Genomic DNA, 25,895 nt, shown 5'->3' with positions numbered 1-25,895 from the left:
TTCTTCTAATGATACAAATTATTGGATGGAAAGAGGGCCAAGTGATTGTCTACATCACAGTAGACCATTTGAAAATTCATGTAGAAAATCTCTGGATGGTAAACAAACAAGATTCTGTAGCCAGAATATATTTTTATGGTGCAAAGCTAATGGCAAAAATTTTAAGAGGGAGTGGCTACTGTATTCTCTATCGATTGGCTCCATATATTGTTTTGTTTGCAAACTATACAGCCTTAAATCATTTGTCAGTTTGCTACAGATCACCTTAGTAATTGGGGTAACTTGAGTATGAACAATAAATACGGAAACAGTTCAATTCACAGAGGCTGTATGTTGTCATATTTAAACCAAAGACATGGTTTTAGCTTAACTCATGAACTGGAAAAACAAATTAATGAACACAAATTAATGAAGATTTGGAGAGCCATTTTGCAACACACTGTTGCTGTCATTATATTACTGAATATGGATTATTTTTTTTTTTTGAGGCAGAAATGAAGTGTTTGAGCCCCACAAAATGGAAATTTTAGGGATTTTACTTGAAATTGTTGCTCAGTTTGATCCATTTTTAGCAGGTCACGTCTCAAAATATGACAACTCAGGAAATGGCAACCCATCGTATATGTCTAAAACAACATGTGAAGAATTAATAAACTTAATGAGTGATAAAGTTCGATCAACTATTATCAGTAAAATAACTATAGCTCAATATTTCCATTTGTCTGTAGATTTTACTCCTGATCTTTCTCATGCAGATAAGCTAAGTGTTGTTTTAAGATACATAGCTCCAACAGATGGAAAATCTGCCACATTTATCACATTTACTGGCTTAAAAAGTCATACCAGTGGAGAAATTGCAAAGCAAGTACTTCATTATTTTTGTGAAGTTTGCAAAATTGATTTTTCTAAGTGTAGAGTCCAGTCCTATGACAATGCTGCCAATATGTCAGTGCATTATAAAGGTATGCAACAGAAAATTTTAGAATGCAATGAATATGCCATTTTCATACCATGTGCTGCATTCACTAAATCTTGTAGGATTTAGCACGTAGATTGTTGTCCAGAAGCAGCTGACTTTTTTTCTACCGTTCAGTTACTCTACACATTTTTTGCTGCCTCTACTCACTGATGGGTAGTTCTTAAAACATATTTAGGCAATAATTTAGTATTAAAATGTCTTTCTAATACATGCTGGGAAATGCATGCTGTAACAACGAGTACAATCCTGGAATCATACGCTCAGATTCTAGATGCCTCAGAAAAGATTGCTGAGTATCAGAGACAAAAAGGAGGTACCAAAAGAGATGCTAAAAACATCGCCAACAAAATGGAAACCCTAGGGTATGTATTTATGTTGGTTATATGGAATAATATAGTGCATCATTTTCATCAGGAGAGTCAAGCTCTCCAAGACTCAGAAGTAAATTTAAAGACAGGCACTGTTCTCTATCAATCATTAGCAGAGTATTTACATAATTTAAGGGAAGATTTTGAAAATTCTGAAAACACAACAAAACAAATACTGCCAAATACTGATTCTCAAGCAGTTCACCATCACAGAGGCACTAGAAAGAAACAAATAAATGACAGAAGTGCTCCAGAAGTATCACTGAGTGCCAAAGATCAATTTTACGTAACCACATACTACACCATCATTGACACACTTAAATCTTGCATGAAAAGAAGGGTGAAAGTGTATGAAGTTCTTTCAAATAGATTTTCCTTTTTAAACTATGTGGATATACCTGATGAAGAATGCATGAAGGCATCCAAGAAATTAGTGCAGGCCTATTTGATTTCTTAAATATAAACCTTTATGAAGAAGCATGACAACTTCATTCTTACATGAGAACTAAGTTTACAGATTCAGGAAAGACAAATTTTACTCATGTAGGCATGTATGATTCCATAATAGAAAATAAAATTTGCGTTTCCCAGTGTTGAAATTGCTTTATGCATATTCCTAATTTTAATGATCACAAACTACACTGAAGAGGACGTTCATTTTTGTCCCTAAAGAGACTCAAAAACCCTCAGCATGCAACAATGATTAAAGAAAGAGTTGATTCATTACCCTTATTACGTATAGAAGCAGATATTGTTTGGCAGCTTAATTGTGTTGAAATCATTGAAGAATTTGTAAGAGCAAAGAAATGTTTTTAATTATAACATGTTAGAGATAAAAGATCTATCTAAAAATATAGTAATTTGTTATAATATTTCTTTTCTGATCATTAAATCTTCTTTTATGGCATCTTTTCATTTGTTCATTTATAATTATAGCATTTATTATGAAACAAGCATCAAAATTGAAGTATGAGCCATTTAAAAGGAAAATTGATGAAAGTAAATTTTTTTTGTGGGAGATCAACAGAATTTTACATTGATTGTTGAAACAACTAAGTTCACTGACTCGTTTGTTGTAGAATATGTGGAATATTCTTTTTTGTAGAAAACGTGGTATACTGTATATAAAAATTTTAGTACCTCACAATCACTATAAATTTTATAATCTAGTTCATCTCATTCTGCTAAAATGGCATATGCCAGTTTTTCATTCAATTGCTAATATTGTAGTTGCATTTAAAAAGAAGTTATATCATGGATATCTAAGACACACACACAAACACATATATATAATAAAATACATGTATACACACACATATATATATATAACTCACATATCCCATTCCAATGTGTAAGCAGAGGAAGGGGCACCACTGATTATCAATGCTTAGGGCCCTCACATGCCTTAATCTGGCCTTGCTTTTGCCCATCACTGAACACCTGTCTGCATTACTCTAGTTCCAAGTTTATGTGGTTTTTAAAAATAATATAACCAAAGTTAACTCCGAGCAAAAACAACTTAGAGGCTTGAGACACTGGGTTTATAAGAGACTCTAACATGCTCCACTCCCTGCGGTAATATCTATTCAACCTTCACTATTTTCCACGGCAACATGAGGCAAGAGAACCAAGTCTGGCTTCTAACTTCCGCCTGGTCAATAACCCGTTGCTGTTGAGTCAATTCTGACTCATAGCGACCCTATATGACAGAGCAAAACTGCCCCTATAGGGCTTCCAGGGAGCCGCTGGTGGATTCAAACTGCCAACCTAGTGGTTAGCAGCTGAGCTCTTAACCACTGTGCCACCAGGGCTCCACTTGGTCAATAAAAAAAGAAATACTAGAGTCAAAGCAGGGAAAACAACTGTGGCTTTGCCACCTTTTACCTTCTTGTTATCATGGCCAATAGGACACACAAATCAAGGCCATAAAATCCTTTAACAGCTAAATCCATCCTTAACAAGTTACTAAGTTAAATTACTCATCTGTCTCCATTTGAGGATAAACTACGATGATTACGAGATTAGCTTTCCCACAGGTAAATTTATTAATGTATTTATTATGTGCTGCTTAGAAGACCTTTACCTACAAGATGGATTAGGAGCCTCTGACAAACACTTCATTGTGTTCTAAAAGTCTTTACAACAGCACAGTATAATAGGGGGTAGAATAACCAAAAAAACACCCAAACCCATTGCCATAGAGTCGATTCTGACCCATAATAACCCTGGAAAACAGAGTAGAACTGCCCCATAGTGTTTCCAAGAAGCAGCTGGTGGATTTGAATTGCTGATCTTTTGATTAGCTGCCATATCACTTAACCACTGAGCCCTAGGGCTCCAGTAGGTAGAATGATGAACCTCTAATCTCAGCTTCAACACTACTTAAATGAACTCAGCAAGGCAGTTAATATTTCTCTGACTCAATGCCCCCATCTGTAAATTGGGATTATTACTTAGCTTGGAACTGACTCGATGGCAACGGGTTTGGTTTGGTTTTGGCACCTCTCAATCAGAAGCGAGGATAGAGACTTTGTCTCACATACTTTGGACATGTTATCAGGAGGGGCCAGTCCCTGGAGAAGGACATCATGCTTTGTTAAGTAGAGGGTCAGTAAAAAAGGGGAAGACTGATGGATTGACACAGTGGCTGCAACAATGGGCTCAAACATAGCAATGATTGTGAGGATGGTGCAGGACCGGGCAGTGTTTCATTCTGTTGTACATAGGGTCACTATGAATCAGAACCTACTCGATGGCACCTAACAACAACAACTTCTCGATTTAATCTTGTTGAATAAATTAAATAAGAAAAATAAAGTGCCTTCTACAGCCCCCAACTTAATAAAACCAGATATTAGGATTGTATATTGACTGCATTTATTACCTGGCCTTCATATACTCTTCCCTCTCCCCAACAGGAGGCCATAGGTCTATAGTTACCAACTTGGATCCTGTATCCAGCAGTCTTCACAATGTTTGGGTATTCCTCTTTCCCAGCATACAGTAACCTAAGTAATTGGCCGTAGGTCCTTTAGGGAAGGACTGGAAGAATATTACCATGTACATTGTCTTGCTGTTATAGGTTACTTCTTTCTGAGGACCCAGCCTTTCCTTCAGTTAATGGATTCTAAGTCTGAAAACTGGCTCAGATCCAAAACCTGGGCAAAAAAGATCGTGGCTTTTTACTAGGGTAGTTGCCCTCAGCTTCCTGATTATCCATCCTTGATTTCCTGTGATGGTAGAATTTGACCAAAATCCATGTAGGTGGCTCATCTATCTCAACTACATGGAATACCTATTCCATTAACCATCTCCATGGTTCTCTGTAGGTCAAGCTTCCCCCTGCCTCCAGTCACCCTGTTTTTCCAACCTTATTGTTCTTTTTTTTCCCCCCTTTCTTCTTCTTTCATTAACAAGATTTATTTTATTCAACCTGTTTTCATTTGCGGTTTTTATCAAACACATTCTAACATATTATCCTTCATTTAAAGATGATAGCAAAGGTCTTACATAATAATCTTACCAATTTTCACTCTCATTTAGAGGTAGTTTCATGTCTATATGTAACAAGCTTGAATGGGGGTCTATGATATTTGCTGACCTAACAGAATAAAAAACAGTATGACTTTGGTTGTGTTCCCTAGGAGATGGACTCTGAGACAGATATTTCCATGCAATAATGTTCTTGGGAAGTGTTCTCAGGATCAACAACTATGGAGGAGTAAAGGAAATAGTGATGGGCAGAGGGAGGAGTTGAACTCTGTTACAGTTGCAACAAAGGGCTCAGCCATTCCCCAGGGTGGTCTGGAGCCAGATGGTCGCTCTGAGTTATAATACCTTGAGTCAAGGGACTGAGCCTTAAAACAAAGCTCTTTAGGGGTAATATGTGTCCTTACACTTCCAGGTATTATACTCAGGAAAGTGTTCTTACTCAAGAAAGTGTCTGTTATATGGGACCTTCCCAGAGTCTAAGAGCTTAATGCCTACATGCTTACAGTAATGACCACAAAACCCAATTTAATTCCATATAGAACATATAACTCACCGACATTGTCCATAAAGGTTTTTCCTCTTCTTTTTCATCTTTACTGAGAAATAATTCACATAAAATATGATCCACCAATTTTAAGTAGACATCATGATTATTTTTTTTTTTTTCTATTCCCTTCTCCCTTCATTCCTAGTAACCATCAATCTTCTTTTGTCTCAATGGATTTACCTATTCTAGATATTTCATATTATGGGATTACATAATCACACAATATTTATCCTTTTGTGTCTGACGAATTTTACTTAGCATAATATTTTCAGTGTTCATCCATGTGGTGGTATATATCAGAACTTCACTTTCCTTTATAGCTGAATAATACTCTATTATATATCTATAACACAATTTATTCTCCTGCCTAAACCAGTGTCAGTAAATGGAAAGGTGCTATGACATTGTGTGAGAAGGTGGGTTTTTTTTGACTGAGACCAATTCCCAGAGAAGGACTCAGCTTTAGGGCCATTAGTCTCCAACTCTCCCAGTTACTGGAGGAATTAGTGCCTTAGTTCTCAGGAGAGATCTGGGCAGTGCCCCATAGCATCCAATATATAGTATAAATACACACACACATACATACATACATGCACACACGCAGGTACATATGCATGCACAGATGTTTTGTTTTTGAATGCGAAGACTGAAGATAAGGTGAAGAAACAATGCTTGTTTTGCTAGATATTTCTAAGAAACATAAGACACCTCAACCTTCAGATGCTTAAGACTATTTTTCCATCACAAAGAAAATACACAAATGATTTCAATCAAGGAAAAGGTCAAGAATTTAAATGCTCTTGCCGCAAGGAAACCACAGTATACCATCTAACATAGATAAATGTAGGTTCAAAATATTTAATTGTACATAAGACTAGAGGAAACCTGATATGACAACATTTCATATAGAAAATATCCAGGGAGATTAGTTGTTTCCAAGCTTAATACATGTCAAGAGTATAAGGCCTGGTGATTTACTTCTGCAAAATCAACCATTGAAAACGCCATGAAACACAGATGGTACTCTGACACACTTGGGGTCTCCATGAGTTGAAATTGGCTTGATGGTAATGGGTAAAAGAAAAAAAAAAAAAATGAAAGCAAATGTATTCTTAGTCTCCATTAATAGAAAGATAGTGTCACTAGAGGATGTTATGGTTATGCTATATATCCCATAATGGACAACCACATCTGGAAAGATATTCAGTGCTGGGCCTCATGTTTTAAAAGACGCAGTTTAAAGACCAGGCTGAATCCTTAAAAAACAGACTGAATCCCAAGGATAGCAATCAGAGATCTGAAAATAATGCCCTATGGAGAAAAACTGGAGGAACTAAGGGTGGTTACACCAGAAAACAGAGTCCTTTACGAGGAAGAAGGGGGTCAATTGAATATATTGGGTCTGGGTTTCTCCAGAAAGGACTAGGATTTGTGGGTAGAAATTACAGGGAGTAGATTTCAACTCCATATAATGAAAAACTTTCATATAATTAGAGCTGTCCTATGTGGAGCCAGCAATGGTGGGGCTGGCTCTGGAAGTGTCCAAGCCAAGGCTGGGGTCCCCTCAGGAATGTTAGGGGGTTCCCAATTCAGGTGGAGGTTGTATGAGTCTACACACACACACTTAAAAAACTTATTTTTCTAAGGCTAGGAGTTAAGAACTAAGACCATTCCAGGCCAGGGAAGGAATAAATTTCAAAAAGGAGGCTAGCTTTTCCTTTACCACTCCACTGAGCATGCCCATTATATAAAAATTCTCCCAATCTCTGCAATAGGGAAAGAATTCTTCATCTATTATTCCACTTTTCCAAGAAAACAGAAGCATGGATAAATGACATCTGAAAGATGAAATGCCATAAGGTTCAGTAACAAGCCAATACAACTGAGATATTTCTAGACCTATTTCTACATATGTCAGTCCTTGCTCTTTCTCAAGAACTCCCTAATAAAGTGACTCATCTGTGTGGACTAATGTAAATTGTCACCTCCTTGGGGCCCTATTTCCACATTTGTAATAAATACAGGGGTTTGGGCTAAATAATTCCTCAGTTCCTTTCAGCCCAAACATTCTCATTCTTCTCATTCTCACAGCTCAGGGGAAGGAGGCATTGTTTTTATTAAGACTGTCTTAAAAATCATTAGTTATCCAGGAAGCAACATTTCTTTTGTTTGTTTTTGTTTCTTAGTTTTTTGTTGTTGAACGAAGTAGTTGTAGAGGATCTGTTTGCTGTTGAGATTTATGGTTAGTAAAACACCTGGAAGAAAGCAAAAGACAAGTAAGAGAAATCTCTAGGGAAACCAGAGATGTTTATTTGTATTGTTGTGTTTTTAATTTTTCCTGTGAGTTCACAGAAAAGTTTCAAATCAACTGCTCAATGTTAGGTATACATAACTAGGGAGACGTCAGCTGATTTTAGGAACATGTGCTTAAAAGAATTTTGTTTTGTTGTTAGCTGCCATCAAGTGGGCCTCTGACTCACGGTGTCTCCATTCGCAACGGTACAAAATGCTGCCTGATCCTGCACCATTCCCATGATTAGTTTCAGACTGGACTGTTGTGATTGATAGGATTTTCACTGGCTAATTTTTCCGAAGTAGATCACCAGGCCTTTATTCCTAGTCCATCTTAGTCTGGAAGCTCCACCAAACCTGTTCAGCATCATAGCAACACACACGCCTTCACCGACAAATGTGTGGTGGTTACACATGAGATGCACTGGATGAGAATCAAACCTGGATCTCCCAAATGGAAGGCAAGAACTTTACCATGGAACCACCAATACTCCCTGCTTAAAAGAATTTCCCCCTAAAAATTATGCTTTTATAAGAAAAGGATTTGGAGAAATATTTTTTGGTAGAAAACTTTGTAGAATACTGTTAAATTAAGAACAGAATTAGCTAGGATTTTTTAAAGACATGGATGTTATTTTACAGATATGTTTCAGAGGAGTCACATGATATTTTAAGTTTGTCATCCTGTATGTGAATCAAAGTTTAGCAAGCTTTATCAGAATATATATTATGTTATTCTTTTTTTTTATGATATTACTAAAATTGATTAAAACGTAGTCAAGGTATTACTAAATAACTTTTAATCTGAATCCAAGTGATCTTTTTTTTTTCCTTTGGCCATCCAGGAACAGCATTACAGTTTAGCACAGTTAGGCATTGACTAGAAAGTGTACTTCAAATGGTACCAAAAGGTACACACCCTTCCTTGAACATCCACCTCAAATCTAACACAGAACTGAAATACTTCCATTCATCAGTGCTTTGAGTTCTGGTACTCTGGGTCACTGAAAAAAATACGATGTGCTCTCTGAAGGACGAGCACATTAATATAGTAACACTTATTTTGGATAATCCAACAGCTGAACTAGTCATCCAGAATGCTAGCCACAAGCAGCTGTGATTCAGCTACTAAAAAATTAATGCTATCTTAACCTGCATTAACAGAAGTATAATTTCAACATTAAGTAAATAAAACAAATGCCAAATTAATCTGGAGAAGAGGTGGGAATAAAGGGGATAAAAGAGGAAAAGGTCTCAGTATAGAGGTGTCCAGATGAGAGGACCTAGTTAGTGAAGGAGCAGCACAACAGGAGAAAGTGGGAATTCTGGAAATAGCACCGAGATTCTGGAACTTGGGGGCTGAAAAACAGATGCCTGACTTGAACTATAAATCCTAACAGCTCCAGAGATGGAGTGTGCACCAATATTTAAATAAAGAATAAGCTAATGTTTGTAAGGGGCTTCGCCATGTACAAAGTGCTTTCATATTATAGCATATGATCTATCCACCCTTTGAAATGGCTTCCGTCATTCTAATTTTAAAGATGCAAGCTGAGGATGGGAAGAAGTGATTTGTTCTGGTTTACACCAGGTCTTTTACCTCAAATTTCATGTACTCTTTATATACCACAGTACAGCTTCAAGACAGTTTTTGGCTTATTTTACTGGTTTTGTACATATTAGAAGGAAAATGGACTAGTTAAAAATAAATAACCACACTATATATTTCTTAAAGTGCTTTCACATACAATGTATCAATTTGCTTCTCATTGTAATTGGAGAGATTGGCAATTATCCCCAAATTACACATAAGAAAATTAAGACACAGAATAACTCAAGATCCTACTGAAAATCACTAATATGGAATTAAAAACAAAGTCTACCAAATGTTGCCTTTTCTCCTGCCACTAACACTAGGTCTTTTTCCCAAACCATGTTTTTTGCAAGACTGATCTTAGGACTAAACTGTGGTGAATGAGACTCATAGAAAAGAAGACTAGAGGGAGAAAGGAAAAGTCCCCAGGACATACAGAAATAGAATAGGAGTCCACAGGCAGAGTTAGATTAAACTGGCTTGGAAAAAAACCTACAAATTAAAATATTAACAACAACAATAATAATTCCCTTTGGAAAGGGCAAAACTACATCTCTATTAGAACCATCGTAGAGCTGGCTCTCCTATAACTCATGCCGTCTACACCACCAAGAAATGCAATATCCAAGATCAACACATATGAAAAATAAAACCATGGAATAACTTGGAAAAGGATAATGGTAATGGTTGTACAACATGGAAAATGTGATCAATGGCATTGAATTGTACTTGTAAAAATTGTTGAATTGGCAAATGCTTTGTTATGTACATATTTTACCACAATAAAAAAAGAATAAAACCATAACAAGTGAATTGGTGAGAAGTGATATGATCCTTACTTGAGCTGCCAAAATTAACATGTCTAGTTTCTCTAAAGCTATATTTGGAGGAAGGGGACATCTTGTTATCAAAGATAATGTTAACGCTTTTGCCAGCTAAGGTCATCATATGTATGTATGTGGTGGACAATCAGAGAGCATTTTACTTTTACAGGACAAAAAAAGAAAAAACCCAAACCCGTTGCCATTGAGTTGATTCCAACTCATAGCAACCCTATAGGACAGAGTAGAACTGCCCCATAGGGTTTCCAAGAGTGCCTGGTGGATATGAACTGCTGACCTTTTGGTTAGCAGCTGTAGCACTTAACCATTACGCCATCAGGGTTTCCTTTTATAGGATAAAAAAACAACTCCCAAAAAAATGGAGTAACATATGAACAATATTTTTATTACAGCCAACATATTTTCTTTTTTGAGTTCCCTGCCCTGCTCTATTTGATATTCAGTAACAGATGAAAATGCACTTGTGAAAAGTCATAAGTGATAATAAATATTTTGCTGATACTACTTTTCAAGAAGACTGCTCTGAAGAACTTATGTCATACTGCAGTTGGTTCACTGATTTCAAAAACTACAGCATAAAGATCTGAGAAATAATTAGCTCAGCGATTCCCAACCCTTATTTAGTAATGCAGTCTTTCTACTCATCTCACACCAGGATACCTGCAATTATCCCAAAGTCTATCATGGATTTTTTTTCCAAGTCTCAAACCAATGAAAAAAAGTCACAATACTTTTAGGAGATGAGGAGGCAAAAGTATGTCACAAAATCCAATTACAGGTAATACAAGTGTAAAAAGAAATACGGAGATCATTGAATTAGACTAGTGGCTTTTTACCTTGGCTAAATATTAAAATCCTGTGGGAGTTTTTAAAAAATCCCAACGCTCAGGCTGCACCCCAGATCAACTATATCTGAAGCTCTAGGAGTAGGTCTCAGACATCAATATTTTTTCAGGCTCCCCAATAGACTCTAAAATGTACAGCCAAGGTTGAGAGCCACTGAAACAGACCCAGTAAAAGACCAAATCCTTTAAATGGGTGCTATCTTTTGTTAGTCTTAAGAAAAAAAGTATTTGAAATGTGAGCATGGGTTAGGCAGACTTTGGTTCAAATGCTGGCTTAGTAAGGTCTTCAATTCTCCATGTCTCCAGATGGACTGCTGTCAGGAGTAAACTAAATGAAAGAACATGTGAAAGCACCTAATCTACTACCTAGCATATAAAAGCACAGAATAAGTGTCCCTTCCCTCCCCTCCCTGTAAACCAGTCCCCAAATTGTTTCAGGTAAACGCTAAACGGATCAGAGTAATAGACCTAATCACAGAACACACTCGTTCCCAAAGAATTTTTAGGCAAATACAACTATAGCCATTCCACAACTGTTGTTAGTTGCCCTCTAGTCGATTTATACTCATGGTGACCCCATGTGTGCAAAGTAAAACTGCTCCATAGGGTTTTCAAGGCTGTAACTATTTCGGAAACAGAGCACCAGACCTGTCTTCCAAGGTGCTTCTGGGTGGGTTTGAATCAAGCCTTCTGCTAGCAGTTGTGCACTGAATAGTTTCCTGCCACCCAGGGACTCCTCATTCACCAATAATAGAAAAGAAATATGCACAGAGAGAGCCCCCAATTCACTCATGACTCCCACATCAAAAGCTCATCTGAAAATTAGTTGTTTGAAGCAAACATAGCATGCCTTTTTTTTTTTTTTTTTTTTGCCAATTGGCTAGGCCAAAAGACAGATAATCGCTAGTGTTGAGAAGGATGCGGGGAAACAAAGAACATATAAAACCAAAAAACCTATTGCTCTCAAGTTCATTCTCACAGCGACCCTACAGGATATGGGGAAACACAGAGCATACAAGGTTGTGAAAATGTAAGTTGATGCACCACTTTTTGGACAATAATTTGGCAGTGTCTATCAAAATTTTAAATATGCATACTCTTTCATCCAACTAATCTATTTCTGGGCACTCATCCTAGAGATATACCTTCACATTTACAAAGGACTATCACTGTGTTTCAGTATTTTCTTTTATAGCACTTACCCCTTTCTGAAATTCACCGCTTGTTTACAGTCCATCTTCAATACAAGAAGGCAAATCCCTGCAGGCAGAGTCTCTTCAGTCTTGCTCACCAGGTGAGAAAGCTGGGCTTGCCAACAGGACCCATGTTATGGTCAAATTTGCTGCCCACAAACTCATTTTACTTAAAATATATCCTTCTTTGGTTTCTAATGCACTATCTCCATCAGTTCTTGCCTGGTACTTTTTATTATATTTATTTTATTTTAAATAAAATTTAAAACACCCATGAACACACTATCTAAACATTAGAATATTAACAATAATACTCACAAAGAGTGTGCTTCTTAGTTCAAGCAGATACATGAGAACAAAAGGGAGGGTCCTGTCCGGAGACAGATGAGAAGGTAGGAAGGGACAGGACCTGGAGCAGAAAGGGGGAATACACTGTCACATTATGGGGATTGTGGTTACTGTCACATAACAATACGTGTATAAATTTTGTACAAGAAATTAACTTGAGTATAAACTTTCACCTAAAGCAAAATTATGAGAAAAAATTTTAAAGAAAAAGAAAAAAACTACTTGCCATCAAATCAATTCCAATTCATGGCAACCCCACATGTATCTGAGTACAGCTGTGCTTCATCAGGTTTTCAGTAGGTGATTTTTCAGAAGTAAATTGCCAGACCTTTCTTCCAAGGTGCCTTTGGGTGGATTAGAACTTCCAACATTTCATTTAGCAGCCAAGCCCATTAGTTGTTTATACCGCCCAGGGATTCCAACAATAACTTACATCTACTTATATCCTCTCTCCCATACTATCCTCTATGTGCCCTCCACCTTTGCCACTTCAGGGGTAACCACTATCCTGAATTTATTACCCCTTTACTTATTCTTGAATGTTACAAAAATGACATTGTACTATATATGGTTTTCTGGGATCTTCTTTTTCACGCAACATTTTGTGACAAAGGTTCATCTGTTGTTTGTACAATTTCATTCATTGCAAGTAAATATTCCATTGTGAGAATTAACCATAACATATTTATCCATTCCCTGTAGTCAGCATTTTTTGTGCATCCAATATGGGGTTATTAAGGGTGGTGCAACAGTATATTGACAGGGAACTGCCAGAAATTCAACCCAGATTCAGAAGAGGCTGTAGAACCAGGGACATCATTGCTGATGTCAGATGGATCCCAATTGAAAGCAGAGAATACCAGGAAGATGTTTACCTGTGTTTTATGGATTATGCAAAGGCATTCAACTGTGTGGATCAGAACAAATTATGGATAACATTGCAAAGAATGGGAATTTCAGAGCACTCAATTGTGCTCATGAGGAACCTGTACATAGATCAGGAGGCAGTCATTCGAACAGAACAAGATGATGCTGCCTGGTTTAAAGTCAGGAAAGGTATGTGTCAGCATTGTACCCTTTTACCATACTGTTCAATCTGTATGCTGAGCATATAATTTGAGCGCTGGACTATATGAAAAAGAACAGGGGCATCGGGATTGGAGGAAGACTCATTAATAACCTGGGTTATACAGATGACACAACCTTGCTTGCTGAAAGTGAACAGTACTTGAAGCACTTACTGATGAAGATCAAAGACCACAGCCTTCAGTATTGATCACACCTCACCATAATGAAAACAAAAATCCTCACAACTGGACCAATAAGCCACATCATGATAAATGGACAAAAGATGGAAGTTGTCAACGGTTTCATTTTACTTGGATTCACAATCAACACCCACGGAAGCAGGAGTCAAGAAATAAAATGATACACTGCATTGGGCAAATCTGCTGCAAAAGACCTCTTTAAGGTATTGAAAAGCAAAGATGTCACCTTGAAAACTAAGGTGTGCCTGACCCAAGCCATGGTGTTTTCAATAGCTTCACATGCATGAGAAAGCTGGACAATGAAAAAGGAGGACTGATGAATTGATGCCTTTGAATTGTGGTGCTGGAGAAGAATACTAAATATGCCATGGACTGCCAAAAGAAAGAACAAATCTGTCTTGGAAGGAGTACAACCAGAACGCTCCTTAGAAGCAAGGACAGTGAGACTATGTCTCACATACTTTGGACATGTTATCAGGAGGGATCAGTTCCTGGAGAAGGGCATCATAGTTGGTAAAATAGGGGGTCAGCAAAAAGAGGAAGAACCTCAATGAGATGGATTGATACAGTAGCTGTAACAATGGGCTCAAGTATAACTACAGTTGCGAGGATGGCACAGGACCAGGCAGTGTTTTGTTTTGCTGTATATAGTGTCACTATGAGTCAGAACCGAGTAGACAGCACCTAACAGAACGAGGGCGATGCTACTATCAACAGTCTTCCTGATATTTTTACAGCACAGGAGTGGTCAACTCCTGGCAGGAAATGTGGCTGCATCACACTAACCCCATCATCCACAAGAGTCATTGATGAGCTCCCCTAAAAGGCTTAATTCCTCTTCTCCACCCCATCCTCAACTAGACCACTTTAAGACACCCTAGGTTGCAGCCCTGCTGTTACAATGGTAAAGAACTATGGCTGCTAACCAAAAGGTTGGCAGTTCAAATCCACCAGCTGCTCCTTGGAAACCATATGGGGCAGTTCTACTTTGTTCTATAGGGTCACTACGAGTCACAATTGACCCAATGGCAACAGGTTTTTTTTTTTTTTTTTTTCTGGTTAGGGAGGGAGCCCACAAAAGGGGCAAGCACTCCTTTTAAAGGCAGCACTTGGCAACACTTGACATCACTGGTCCCTTCCATTGCCATCATGACTTCAGCCTCAGGTGGCTTGCTTACCTTGCCTACCTCCTGCCAGAATTTTAAAGATATTTTTATTAGAAAGACTAATTCCAGAGCAGTTTGATTTCAACCAGGAAAAAAAGAAAAAAAAAAATTAACCTCAAAGAGAAATTTAGCTACTGGTTTAGCTACTGATCTAAACTGATAATATTCTTGTTTAACACTCATATCTGACATCTAATGTCACAAAATGCCAAGAAGGACTCCTTGATTCACATACACACACACAAAAAAATAGTCTAAAGGATAAATTAAGTATCAATAGCTACTTTTAGCCTATTTTATTTTCTGTCACCAAGCAAACATAAAAGATGTAGGGTAATTTAGGAAAAGAGGAAATATAAGATAACCCATACACTGTCTTGTTATATATGTATTTTATACATATTATATATATATATAACTATATATATATGTATTTTACATTTAGAATAGGGCTCAAGCTACTTGAAATTTCTTTGTAAATACTGACTTTATCTCATCAGTATTTTAAGATTTATTCTGCGTTCCCATTGTCCAAAGGTCTTAAGTTACAGAAACCATTTCTTTTTAATTAGGCGTTTAAAAGTTGCTGCTCTCTGAGCAAAGGGGAATGAAGAACACCAAGGTCACACGATAACTAAGAGTCCAAGAGACAGAAGGGGCCACATGAACCAGAGACCTACATCATCCTGAGACCAGAAGAACTAGTTGGTGCCCGGCCACAACCGATGACTGCCCTGGCAGGGAGCACAACAGAGGACCCCCGAGGGAGCAGGAGATAAGTGGGATGCAGACCCCAAATTCTCATAAAAAGACCATACTTAATGGTCTGACTGAAACTGGAGGAATCCCAGCGGTCATGGTCCCCAAACCTTCTGTTGGCACAGGACAGGAACCATTCCCGAAGACAACTCATCAGACATGAAAGGGACTGGACAGTGGGTAGGAGAGAGACGCTGATGAAGAGTGAGCTAATTATATCAGGTGGACACTTGAGACTGTGTTGGCATCTCCTGTCTGGAGGGGGGATGGGAGGATAGAGAGAGTTGGAAGCTGGCAAAATTGTCACGAAAGGAGAGACTGGAAGGGCTGACTCATTAGGGGGAGAGCAAGTGGGAGTACGGAGTAAAGTGTATACAAACTTATATGTGACAGTCTGACTTGATTTGTAAACATTCACTTCAAGCTCAATAAAAGTTAATAAAAAAAAAAAAAAAAAAAGTTGCTGCCTTCTACCAAGAAAGAGAAAACAACAGCTTGCAGGGCTCCACCAAATAGGGACCATCTAATGAAAAAAAAAAAAATTTTTTTTTTTTTTTAATAACTTTTATTAAGCTTCAAGTGAACATTTACAAATCCAATCAGTCTGTCACATATAAGTTTACATACATCTCACTCCCTACTCCCACTTGCTCTCCCCCTCTTGAGTCAGCCCTTTCAGTCTCTCCTTTCTTGACAATTTTGCCGGCTTCCCTCTCTCTCTATCCTCCCATCCCCCCTCCAGACAAGAGTTGCCAACACAATCTCAAGTGTCCACCTGATATAATTAGCTCACTCTTCATCAGCGTCTCTCTCCCACCCGCTGACCAGTCCCTTTCATTTCTGATGAGTTGTCTTCGGGGATGGTTCCTGTCCTGTGTCAACTGAAGGTCTGGGGAGCATGGCCGCCGGGATTCCTCCAGTCTCAGTCAGACCATTAAGTTTGGTCTTTTTATGAGAATTTGGGGTCTGTATCCCACTGATCTCCTGCTCCCTCAGGGGTCCTCTGCTGTGCTCCCTGTCAGGGCAGTCATCGATTGTGGCCGGGCACCAACTAGTTCTTCTGGTCTCAGGATGATGTAGGTCTCTGGTTCATGTGGCCCTTTCTGTCTCTTGGGTTCTTAGTTGTCGTGTGGCCTTGGTGTTCTTCATTTTCCTTTGCTCCAGGTGGGTTGAGACCAATTGCTGCATCTTAGATGGCCGCTTGTTAGCATTTAAGACCCCAGACGCCACATTTCAAAGTGGGATGCAGAATGATTTCATAATAGAATTATTTTGCCAATTGACTTAGAAGTCCCCGAAAACCATGTTCCCCAGACCCCCGCGCTTGCTCCGCTGACCTTTGAAGCATTCATTTTATCCCGGCAACTTCTTTGCTTTTGGTCCAGTCCAATTGAGCTGACCTTCCATGTATTGAGTGTTGTCTTTCCCTTCACCTAAAGCAGTTCTTATCTACTGATTAATCAATAAAAAACCCTCTCCCACCCTCCCTCCCTCCCCCCCTCGTAACCACAAAAGTATGTGTTCTTCTCAGGTTTACTATTTCTCAAGATCTTATAATAGTGGTCTTATACAATATTTGTCCTTTTGCCTCTGACTCATTTCGCTCAGCATAATGCCTTCCAGGTTCCTCCATGTTATGAAATGTTTCAGAGATTCGTCACTGTTCTTTATCGATGCGTAGTATTCCATTGTGTGAATATACCACAATTTATTTACCCATTCATCCGTTGATGGACACCGTGGTTGCTTCCAACTTTTTGCTATTGTAAACAGAGCTGCAATAAACATGGGTGTGCGTGTATCTGTTTGTATGAAGGCTCTTGTATCTCTAGGGTATATTCCTAGGAGTGGGATTTCTGGTTTGTATGGTAGTTCTATTTCTAACTGTTTAAGATAACGCCAGATAGATTTCCAAAGTGGTTGTACCATTTTACATTCCCACCAGCAGTGTATGAGAGTTCCAATCTCTCCGCAGCCTCTCCAACATTTATTCTTTTGTGTTTTTTGGATTAATGCCAGCCTTGCTGGTGTGAGATGGAATCTCATCGTAGTTTTAATTTGCATTTCTCTAATGGCTAATGATCGAGAGCATTTTCTCATGTATCTGTTGGCTGCCTGAATACTTCTTTAGTGAAATGTGTGTTCATATCCTTTGCCCACTTCTTGATTGGGTTGTTTGTCTTTTTGTGGTTGAGTTTTGACAGAATCATGTAGATTTTAGAGATCAGGCGCTGGTCGGAGATGTCATAGCTGAAAATTCTTTCCCAGTCTGTAGGTGGTCTTTTTACTCTTTTGGAGAAGTCTTCAGATGAGCATAGGTGTTTGATTTTTAGGAGCTCCCAGTTATCGGGTTTCTCTTCATCATTTTTGGTAATGTTTTGTATTCTGTTTATACCTTGTATTAGGGCTCCTAGGGTTGTCCCAATTTTTTCTTCCATGATCTTTATCGTTTTAGTCTTTATGTTTAGGTCTTTGATCCACTTGGAGTTAGTTTTTGTGCATGGTGTGAGGTATGGGTCCTGTTTCATTTTTTTGCAAAGGGATATCCAGTTATGCCAGCACCATTTGTTAAAAAGGCTATCTTTTCCCCAGTTAATTGACACTGGTCCTTTGTCAAATATCAGCTGCTCATACGTGGATGGATCTACGTCTGGGCTCTCAATTCTGTTCCATTGGTCTATGTGTCTGTTGTTGTACCAATACCAGGCTGTTTTGACTACTGTGGCTGTATAATAGGTTCTGAAGTCAGGTAAGGTGAGGCCTCCCACTTTCTTCTTCTTTTTCAGTAGTGCTTTGCTTATCCGGGGCTTCTTTCCCTTCCATATGAAATTGGTGATTTGTTTCTCTATCCCCTTAAAATATGACATCGGAATTTGGATCGGAAGTGCGTTAAATGTATAGATGGCTTTTGGTAGAATAGACATTTTTACTATGTTAAGTCTTCTGATCCATGAGCAGGGTATGTTTTTCCACTTAAGTATGTCCTTTTGAATTTCTTGTAGTAGAGCTTTGTAGGTTTCTTTGTATAGGTCTTTTGCATCCTTGGTAAGATTTATTCCTAAGTATCTTATCTTCTTGGGGGCTACTGTGAATGGTATTGATTTGGTTATTTCCCCTTCGGTGTTCTTTTTGTTGATGTAGAGGAATCCAAGTGATTTTTGTATGTTCATTTTATAACCTGAGACTCTGCCAAACTCTTCTATTAGTTTCAGTAGTTTTCTGGAGGATTTCTTAGGGTTTTCTGTGTATATAATCATGTCATCTGCAAATAGTGATAACTTTACTTCTTCCTTGCCAATCTGGATACCTTTTATTTCTTTGTCTAGCCTAATTGCCCTGGCTAAGACTTCCAACACGATGTTGAATAAGAGCGGTGATAAAGGGCATCCTTGTCTGGTTCCCGTTCTCAAGGGAAATGCTTTCAGGTTCTCTCCATTTAGAGTGATATTGGCTGTTGGCTTTGCATAGATGCCCTTTATTATGTTGAGGAATTTTCCTTCAATTCCTATTTTGGTAAGAGTTTTTATCATAAATGGGTGTTGGACTTTGTCAAATGCCTTTTCTGCATCAATTGATAAGATCATGTGGTTTTTGTCTTTTGTTTTATTTATGTGATGGATTACATTAATGGTTTTTCTGATATTAAACCAGCCTTGCATACCTGGTATAAATCCCACTTGATCAGGGTGAATTATTTTTTTGATGTGTTGTTGGATTCTATTGGCTAGAATTTTGTTGAGGATTTTTGCATCAATGTTCATGAGGGATATAGGTCTATAATTTTCTTTTTTTGTAATGTCTTTACCTGGTTTTGGTATCAGGGAGATGGTGGCTTCATAGAATGAGTTGGGTAGTATTCCGTCATTTTCTATGCTTTGGAATACCTTTAGTAGTAGTGGTGTTAACTCTTCTCTGAAAGTTTGGTAGAACTCTGCAGTGAAGCCGTCCGGGCCAGGGCTTTTTTTTGTTGGGAGTTTTTTGATTACCGTTTCAATCTCTTTTTTTGTTCTGGGTCTATTTAGTTGTTCTACTTCTGAATGTGTTAGTTTAGGTAGGTAGTGTTTTTCCAGGAATTCATCCATTTCTTCTAGGTTTTCAAATTTGTTAGAGTACAATTTTTCATAATAATCTGAAATGATTCTTTTAATTTCATTTGGTTCTGTTGTGATGTGGTCCTTCTCATTTCTTATTCGGGTTATTTGTTTCCTTTCCTGTATTTCTTTAGTCAGTCTAGCCAATGGTTTATCAATTTTGTTAATTTTTTCAAAGAACCAGCTTTTGGCTTTGTTAATTCTTTCAATTGTTTTTCTGTTCTCTAATTCATTTAGTTCAGCTCTAATTTTTATTATTTGTTTTCTTCTGGTGCCTGATGGATTCTTTTGTTGCTCACTTTCTATTTGTTCAAGTTGTAGGGACAGTTCTCTGATTTGGGCTCGCTCTTCTTTTTGTATGTGTGCATTTATTGATATAAATTGGCCTCTGAGCACTGCTTTTGCTGTGTCCCAGAGGTTTTGATAGGAAGTATTTTCATTCTCGTTGCTTTCTATGAATTTCCTTATTCCCTCCTTAATGTCTTCTATAACCCAGTCTTTTTTCAGAAGGGTGTTGTTCATTTTCCAAGTATTTGATTTCTTTTCCCTAGTTTTTCTGTTATTGATCTCTAGTTTTATTGCCTTGTGGTCTGAGAAGATGCTTTGTAATATTTCGATGTTTTGGACTCTGCAAAGGTTTGTTTTATGACCTAATATGTGGTCTATTCTAGAGAATGTTCCATGTGCGCTAGAAAAAAAAGTATACTTTGCAGCAGTTGGGTGGAGAGTTCTGTATAAGTCAATGAGGTCAAGTTGGTTGATTGTTGTAATTAGATCTTCCGTGTCTCTGTTGAGCTTCTTACTGGATGTCCTGTCCTTCTCCGAAAGTGGCGTGTTGAAGTCTCCTACTATAATTGTGGAGGTATCTATCTCGCTTTTCAATTCTGTTAAAATTTGATTTATTGCAGCCCTGTCATTGGGTGCATAAATATTTAATATGGTTATGTCTTCCTGATCAATTGTCCCTTTTATCATTATATAGTGTCCTTCTTTATCCTTTGTGGTGGATTTAAGTCTAAAGTCTATTTTGTCAGAAATTAATATTGCTACTCCTCTTCTTTTTTGCTTATTGTTTGCTTGATATACTTTTTTCCATCCTTTGAGTTTTAGTTTGTTTGTGTCTCTAAGTCTAAGGTGTGTCTCTTGTAGGCAGCATATAGATGGATCGTGTTTCTTTATCCAGTCTGTGACTCTCTGTCTCTTTATTGGTGCATTTAGTCCATTTACATTCAGGGTAATTATAGATAAATAAGTGTTTAGTGTTGTCATTTTGATGCCTTTTTATGTGTGTTGTTGACAATTTCATTTTTCCACATACTTTTTTGTGCTGAGGCGTTTTTCTTAGTAAATTGTGAGATCCTCATTTTCATAGTGCTTGACTTTATGTTAGTTGAGTCGTTACGTTTTTCTTGGTTTTTATCTTGAGTTATAGAGTTGTTATACCTTTTTGTGGTTACCTTATTATTTACCCCTATTTTTCTAAGTAAAAACCTAACTTGTATTGTTCTATATCGCCTTGTATCACTCTCCATATGGCAGTTCAATGCCTCCTGTATTTAGTCCCTCTTTTTGATTATTGTGATCTTTTGCCTATTGACTTCCATGATTCCCTGTTATGTGTATATATATTTTTTTAAATTAATCTTAATTTGTTTGTTTTTGTGATTTCCCTATTTGAGTTGATATCAGGACGTTCTGTTTTGTGACCTTGTGTTGTGCTGATATCTGATATTATTGGTTCTCTGACCAAACAATATCCTTTAGTATTTCTTGTAGCTTTGGTTTGGTTTTTGCAAATTCTCTAAACTTGTGTTTGTGTGTAAATACCTTAATTTTGCCTTCATATTTCAGAGAGAGTTTTGCTGGATATATGATCCTTGGCTGGCAGTTTTTCTCCTTCAGTGTTCTGTATATGTCGTCCCATTCCCTTCTTGCCTGCATGGTTTCTGCTGAGTAGTCAGAACATATTCTTACTGATTCTCCCTTGAAGGAAACCTTTCTTTTCTCCCTGGCTGCTTTTAAAATTTTCTGTTTATCTTTGGTTTTGATGAGTTTGATGATAATATGTCTTGGTGTTTTTCTTTTTGGATCAATCTTAAATGGGGTTCGATGAGCATCTTGGATAGATATCCTTTCGTCTTTCATGATGTCAGGGAAGTTTTCTGTCAGGAGTTCTTCAACTATTTTCTCTGTGTTTTCTGTCCCCCCTCCCTGTTCTGGGACTCCAATCACCCGCAGGTTATCCTTCTTGATAGAGTCCCACATAATTCTTAGGGTTTCTTCATTTTTTTTAATTCTTTTATCTGATTTTTTTTCAGCTATGTTGGTGTCGATTCCCTGGTCCTCCAGATGTCCCAGTCTGCATTCTAATTGCTCGAGTCTGCTCCTCTGACTTCCTAGTGCGTTGTCTAATTCTGTTATTTTATTGTTAATCTTTTGGATTTCTACATGTTGTCTCTCTATGGATTCTTGCAACTTATTAATTTTTCCACTATGTTCTTGAATAATCTTTTTGAGTTCTTCAACAGTTTTGTCAGTGTGTTCCTTGGCTTTTTCTGCAGTTATCCTAATTTCATTTGTGATATCATTAAGCATTCTGTAAATTAGTTTTTTATATTCTGTATCTGATAATTCCAAGATTGTATCTTCATTTGGGAAAGGTTTTGATTCTTTTGTTTGGGGGGTTGGAGAAGCTGTCACGGTCTGCTTCTTTAAGTGGTTTGATATGGATTGTTGTCTCCGAGCCATCACTGGGAAACTAGTTTTTCCAGAAAATCCGCTAAAAAAAAAATGCAGTCAGATCCCTATCAGAGTTCTCCCTCTGGCTCAGGCTATTCAGATGTTAATGAAGCCGCCTGCATCCAGTCCAAATCCCTGCGGGACGGTTCCCCGGCTCGGACGCTGCTCTTTCTGCTCCAAGACCAGTCACTGCCTCCTGGGGACTTCTCCTACCGGCTGCGTCCCACGCCACCCGTGGAACCGGCTGGTCCCCCTCCCGGGGTTAGTTCAGGGGGGTGGAGCCGCTCTCTGTGCTTATGCCGTACCTGACTGGTACGCTGGCTCCAGGCTCTGGAAACAATTGCTGCTTCCCCGTATTAGTTCGTTCTCCATCTCTAAATCTGTGTTTGTTGTTCAAGGTTCGTAGATTGTTATGTATGTGATCGATTCACTTGTTTTTCCGTGTCTTTGTTGTAAGAGGGATCCGAGGTAGCGTCTGCCTAGTCCGCCATCTTGGCTCCGCCTCCTTTTTTTTTTTTTTTTAATGAAAAATACCCTTGTAGATAAACATGTGCCCCTACCGTGTGCATTTCTGCCCAAGTGAAAGGTGTTAGGGTAGGAGACAAAGAGGTTACTTTTGCTAAACCATTGCTCAAAATTCCTAAGCACACACACATCACTTCTAGTACTCCAAACTGGAAGAAAAAAAAAAACACTCATTGCTTCCAAATTGATTCCGACTTATGGTGACCCCATATGTTACAGAGTAGAACTGAGCTCCATAGGGTCTTCTTGGCTGTAATCTTTATGGAAGAAGATCACCAGGCCTTTCTTCCATGGAGCCTTTGGGTGGGTTTGAACTGCCAACCTATTGGTTAGTAGTTGAGCAAAAACCAAGCTTCCCAGCTGCTACCTGCACATAATCTTCCAACACCAACCTCAGCTTGCTTTCATCAGCCATCTCCTTCCTCCATCATCTCCCTGCACCAGGGAGCACTGGTGGAGGAGCCTACCCCAGCAGGGACTGGAGCAATACTCTGTCACCCCTTCCTGAGCTCATGATCAGCAACTTCCACTGGTGCCCACAACAGCTTAATAAAAATTTCCCACCCTTTCTAACTCTGCTGCTCCACTGCCAGTGCCATCCTCTCCACAGACCACTACACGAAGACTACTGAGATTATCAGCACAACTTCCTCAATATCTCACCGCCTCCCCCTAACCCACACTTTTATCTATTTTTATTCGGACTCATCAGTACCAACTTTCCTTTCATTCCAGAGGAAGCGCTCTCCCTTTACTTGTTTCTGGCTAACTCCTTCATCTGTGCCAGCAAATTCCACCCCTTCCCACATACTTCAGAATCACCTGTATTCTTTCTCTCTTTAGTTTGGCTACTCTCACACACAGTCAAATTGTTCACTTCTTAAAACTAACAAACAAAACTCCACCATCCTTATTTCTCTCCTTCCCCTCACAACCGAGTTCCCTGAAGAACAGAGTACAAATTCATCTCCTTGTTCACTTGTTCTCCTGTTCTCCCTACTATAGACTACAATCTGTATTCTAGCCCCACCGCTCCACTTAAGTGTCTCTGGCAGAACTGTGATTCCCAACTGTTAAATTCAGTGTTTTTTTTTCAATTTTAACCTTGGCTTACCTGGCAGTTAAAAATATTAACCACTTCCTTCTTGAAATTTCTCCCCCTTTTGCTCATAACACCTGCTTCTCCTCTTAACATATGACCATTTTTTCTACTTCCTCTTCTGTCTCCTGTTCTGTGGTTCCTCTTAAATGTCCATGCTCCCTGTGGCTCTCACTTTGGTTGGCTAGTCATGACTTTCTGCACACTTTCCTGTGGAAGTGCCACCTCCCAATATCCATCCTGGAGTCCTAACTCCCCCTTGACCCATAGAGCCAACCGTCTATGGGGCATCTCTGTGTGCATCTCAGGTGTAGCATGTCCCACACTGAGCTCATAATTCCCAACCACCCTCCCACCAATAACCCTTGACCTTCTTCCTGTTTTCTCTAAGTGAGTGGTATCACCATCTGCCTAATCCCCCAGGTTGGATCCTCGGAAAGCACTGCTGCTCCTTTGTTCTGCATTGCTCCTACTCTGTCCTTTAGAGTCACTATAAGTCGAAATCGACTCGATGGCAATTTATATATAAAACATATTAGAGTGAATGCTGATGGCAGGGAGAAATGCACACAGTAAGGGCACCATCAGTCCCTGAGGCTTGTACATTCTACCTCCTTAACATCACTGCCATCTATTCTCCCTTCTCCATTCCCACTGCTTCTGCCTAAAGTCAGACTTTTATCATCTTTAGATGTAATACTTACAGTTTACTGAGAATACTATATGACAGGAATTTAACATACTTTTAGTTCTTAAAAGGGAGCCCCCGGATGGGGCAAATGGTTAATACGCTTGGCTGCTAACCAAAAGGTTGGAGGTTTGAGTCCATTTGGGAAGAAAGAGCTGGTGATCTACTTCCAAAAAGTCAGCCATTGAAAATCCTATGGAGCACAGTTCTACTGGGAGGCAACTCCAGGGCAACTGGTTTTTAATTTTCACAACAGAGAATAATGCCAGAAGGTGTCATTCCCCACATTTTTACAGACGAGAAAACTAAGATACAGAGAGGATAAATAGCTGCCTGAGGTCACACAATCCAGCAGTGGCAGAGCCGGGGTCCATCCAAATCTTAGTCTTTCTGGTTCCAAGGGTCATGCCCTTTCCACTGTTTTAGCAGCTTTTTGTTAAATAGCCTTCTAACTAGTCTCCCTACTTCGTGTCTCACATTTCAAATCTAATCCAATCTACAGTGCAGTCAATGTCAGCTCTTTTTTTTAAAATTATTTTTATTAGGAAAAATAACACACATACAGAAAAAGTACAAACAATAAGAAGAGTTCGAATTATTATGAAGTCTTCTTTCTAAAATGCAAATCTAATCTTGTTCCTGATATTTTCCTAACCATTTCAAAATCTCCCCACTGCCCTCTGGTGAAGACAAGCCTTGGCAAAGCACAAAGGGTCCTCCAGGGTGTCACCTCAGCCTGCTTCTTCAGTCTTATCTCTGGCGGAGCCCTATCTCCCACCTACACTCCAGCCTCACAGCCTGATTCTCCATACTTTAGGCTCTGATCTTACATGGCTCCCTAGTGAGAATGTGCTGCGTATTCTTCTCCAGTCTTTGCTTCACCCCCTTCATCAGATAAGTAATTTGCTTTTTGGGAACTATATCTTATTGGTCTTTTTAGAAGATACATTGTCGAAACGAAAAATTGACACTGCATGGCCAAAGCAGCGCTGTTCACAAAAGGTTTAATTATTCACCTGGCTCATCAGAAATGGTGAAGTTCTAACATACACAGGGTGTG

At 38.6% G+C, this 25,895-nt stretch overlaps 1 long non-coding RNA gene across 1 annotated transcript in view; it reads right to left on the bottom strand.

Annotated features, from left to right (window-relative positions):
• Positions 1 to 11,388: 11,388 nt before the first annotated feature.
• The window catches only part of LOC126067188 (uncharacterized), a 121,666-nt gene continuing 107,159 nt past the window's right edge, over positions 11,389 to 25,895 (bottom strand). The window contains exon 3 of the long non-coding RNA XR_007515355.1: positions 11,389 to 12,561. This is a non-coding gene — a long non-coding RNA (uncharacterized LOC126067188). The remainder of the gene's footprint in view (positions 12,562 to 25,895) is intronic.

The sequence above is a fragment of the Elephas maximus genome, chromosome 2 (assembly GCF_024166365.1).
Source record: "Elephas maximus indicus isolate mEleMax1 chromosome 2, mEleMax1 primary haplotype, whole genome shotgun sequence".
In the NCBI taxonomy this organism is placed as follows: Eukaryota; Metazoa; Chordata; class Mammalia; order Proboscidea; family Elephantidae; genus Elephas; species Elephas maximus.
Note: the sequence above shows the minus strand (reverse complement) of the source record. Positions and strands in the feature narration are given on the sequence as shown.